Source organism: Chiloscyllium plagiosum, chromosome 37, assembly GCF_004010195.1.
Source record: "Chiloscyllium plagiosum isolate BGI_BamShark_2017 chromosome 37, ASM401019v2, whole genome shotgun sequence".
NCBI lineage: Eukaryota > Metazoa > Chordata > Chondrichthyes > Orectolobiformes > Hemiscylliidae > Chiloscyllium > Chiloscyllium plagiosum.
Genome location: NC_057746.1, coordinates 6910318 through 6914347, shown reverse-complemented (window position 1 = coordinate 6914347; position 4030 = coordinate 6910318).

Sequence of the window (4030 nt, the reverse complement as noted above, 5' to 3'; positions counted from 1 at the left end):
CGCCGAAGCGCAACCCACCCATACCCCTACATTTACCCCTTACCTAACACTACGGGCAATTTAGCATGTCCAATTCACCTGACCTGCACATCTTTGGACTGTGGGCGGAAACCGGAGCACCCGGAGGAAACCCACGCAGACACGGGGAGAACGTGCAAACTCCACACAGTCAGTCGCTTGAGGCGGGAATCGAACCCGGGTCTCGAGCGCTGTGAGGCAGCAGTGCTAACCACTGTGCCCATGGTATTATTCATATTTTAAACCCTTCCATTCATTCACCTGAATCTTTTCAATGAAAGGATTACAGGCCAAGTTAAAATAATCTCCCCTCCGAATTTAACCATTTAATTTCCAAGCACATTAAGGTGACTGTACGCTGCACTCCCTCCCAGGCCAGCACCTCCTCCCTGAGCTGCAGTGTGCAGAACTGAACATAGTTCTCCAGCTGTAGTCTGAACAGGGTCTGTACAGATGGAATATAACTCCATCCCGTTGTATGCTGTCCCTGGAGATAAATAACACTATATTTCATCAGGGCAGTGGTTCCCAACATTTTCATTATCGAGGCACATGTTACAAACAGTTCCCCGGCTCACCCACTGTCTGCAGCTGAATTGGTTGCTCATAACCATCCCATTAACTTGCCTCTATTCTGGTTATGGCCTGATAAGAGGGATTTGCTACATCGTGCATACAGCAAGTTAAAGAAGGATCAAAATGTTAACGTTTCAAATCCACCAGCACCATTGTGAGAGCAGCCAGGTTTTCAAATTCAACTCAACTCAGTGATTTCTAATTATTCACGATTTGAAATCTGTTCCACATACCTCACTCACTTGAAAGGGTCTGAATTTCACAGGGAACATTTCATTTTTCTAATAATATTTTTTTAAAGTATGATTTTTATTACATAATTATATTCGCTCACAGAATGTGGGTATCTCTGACTTAGCCTGCATTACCCACAGGGCAGTGAAGAGTAAACCACATTACTGTGGGTCTGGAGTCACATGTAGGGGAGGTAAGGAAGGTAGATTTCCTTCCCTAAAGGACATTAGTGAACCTGATGGGCTTTTCCTAATAATGGATTTGTGGTCATTGATACACACTTAATTCCAGATTCTACAGAAGCACATTCCACCATCTGCTGGGCTTCGATTCGAAACTGTGTCCCCAGGACATTATGAGAGTCTCCAGACTAATAGCCCAGTGATAAATGAATTGAATTGGATGAGTTTTATTGTCATATGTTCTCAATTCAATGCAAAGTTGAGAGGTCACCATTTACAGCACCATCTTGGGTTTAAAGGTACAAGGTACAGTTTATTCAGTTACACATTAGTTACAGTGCAACGATGTCACCATCACACCGCCATCTTAGGTACAGAGGGTTGAGGGATGTTCCTTAGTTATGGAATAAAAAGAATGAAGATAAAAAAGGTACATTACAGCGATACAAAGTATAACTACAGGTCAGAAAAACAAGCAGGAAAGTTATAAGACAAACATCAGAGTCTCTCTAAGAGATCTCTGCAGCTGATCAGCACCGGGGGGGTCTCCACATGGTCTGACCCTTGGCTGTACACAGGCTTCACACTGGGCCACTGATCGCTGGGGTCCCTGCTTCACACAGTGTGTCTGCGGGTTCAGTATCGGGGTCTATTTACAGGGAGCTCTGTGTTTTAGGGTTTTTTACAGGGAGCTCTGTGTTTTGGGGTTTAATTTACTGAGGGCTCTGAGTTTTACGATTTTTTTTACAAGGGGCTCTGTATTTTAGGGTTTATTTACAGGTGCCCCATGTTTTAGGGTTTATTTACTGGGGGCTTTCTTTTTTAGGGTGTATTTACAGGGAGCTCTGTGTTTTAGGGTTTATTTTACTGGGAGTTGTGTGTTTTAGGGATTATTTACAGGGCGCACTTGTGTTTTAGGGTTTATTTACTGGGGTCTTTCTTTTTTTTAGGGTGTATTTACAGGGAACTCTGTGTTTTATTGTTTACTAACAGCAAGTTGTGTGTTTTATGGTTTATTTACAGGGAGCCCTGTGTTTTAGGGTTTATTTACAGGGAGCCCTGTGTTTTAGGGTATATTTACAAGGGTCCTGTGGTTTAAGGGTGTATTTCCAGGGGGCCCTGTGTTTTCGGATTTATTTTACAGAGGGCCCTGTGTTTTAGTGTTTATTCACAGGACACCCTTGTTTTTAGGGTTTATTTACAGGGGGTTCTGTGGTTTTAGGGTTTATTTACAGGGGGCTCTATGTTTTAGGGATTATTTAGAGGGGGTTCTGTGATTTAGGGGTTATTTACGGGTGCCCTGTGTTTTAGGGTTTACTTACAAGTGGCATTATGTTCTTAGGATTCGTTACAGGAAGCTGTGTTTTCGGGATTATTTACAAGGGACCCTGTGTTTTAGGAATTATTTACAGGAGGCTCTGTATTTTAGGGTTTATTTACAGGGAGCTCTGTGTTTTAGTGATAATTTACAGGGGGTTCTGTGTTTTAGGGGTTATTTACTGGGGGCTGTGTGTTTTATAGATTATTGACAGGGGGACCTGTGTTTTAGGGATTATTTACAGTGGTTTCTGTGTTTTAGGGATTATTGACAGGGGAACCTGGGTTTATTACAGGGCCCTGGGTTTTATGGTTTATTTCCAGGAATTCCTGTGTCTTTGGGTTTATTTACAGGGGGCTCTGCATTTTAGATTTAGATTTAGATTACTTACAGTGTGGAAACAGGCCCTTCGGCCCTACAAGTCCACACCTAGGGTTTATTTACAGGGGGCTCTGCATTTAGGGTTTTTTTTAAACAGGGGGCCCTGGGTTTTCGGGTTTGTTTCCAGGTGGCTCTGTGTTTTGGGGTTTATTTACAGGGGACTGTGTTTTAGGGTTTATTTACACAAGGCCCTATGTTTTGGGATTATTTCCAGGGGGCTGTGTGTTTTTGCGTTTATTTACTCGGGGCTGTGTGTTTTAGGGATTATTTGCAGGTGGCCCTGGGTTTTTGGCTTTATGTACGGGGGGGCCCTGTGTTTTAAGGGTTTATTTCAAGGGAGCCCTGTTTGTTCGGATGTAGTTCCAGGGGGCCCTGTATTTTAGTGTTCATTTCTAAAGGACCCTGTGTTTCAGCGTTTATTTACAGGGGTTGTGTGTTTTTAGGGTTTTTTTTACAGGGAGTTTTCTGGTTTGTTTCCACAGGGCCCTGTATTTTAGGGATTATTTACAGCGGGCTCTGTGTTTTAGGCTTTATTTACAGGGGACTGTGTGTTTTAGGGTTTATTTACACAGGGCCCTGTGGTTTTAGGGATTATTTACAGGGGACTGTGTGTTTTAGGGATTATTTACAGGGGGCTGTTTATTTTAGCTTTTATTTACAGGGGACTGTGTTTTAGGGATTATTTATAGGCGGCAATGGGTTTTCGGGTTTATTTACAGGGGGCCCTGTGTTTTAAGGGTTTATTTCAAGGGAGCCCTGTTTGTTCGGATGTAGTTACAGGGTGCCCTGTATTTTTGTGTTCATTTCCAAAGGACCCTGTGTTTCAGCGTTTATTTACAGGGGACGGTGCGTTTTCGGGTGTATTTACAGGGGACGGTGCGTTTTCGGGTGTATTTACAGGGGACGGTGCGTTTTCGGGTGTATTTACAGGGCTCTGGGTTTTCGTTTTTTTACGGGGGGGGGGGCCTGTGTTTTAAGTGTTTATTTCAAGGGAGCCCTGTTTTTTCAGATGTAGTTCCAGGGAGCCCTGTATTTTAGTGTTCATTTCTAAAGGACCCTGTGTTTCAGCGTTTATTTACAGGGGTTGTGTGTTTTTAGGGTTTTTTTTACAGGGAGTTTTCTGGTTTGTTTCCACAGGGCCCTGTATTTTAGGGATTATTTACAGGGGGCTGTGTTTTTCAGGATTTATTTACAGGGCCCTGGGTTTTAGGGTTTATTTACAGGGGGCTTCTGTGTTTTCCTGAAGAAGGGCTCATGCTCGAAACATCGATTCTCCTGCTCCTTGGATGCTGCTTGACCTGCTGCGCTTTTCCAGCAACAC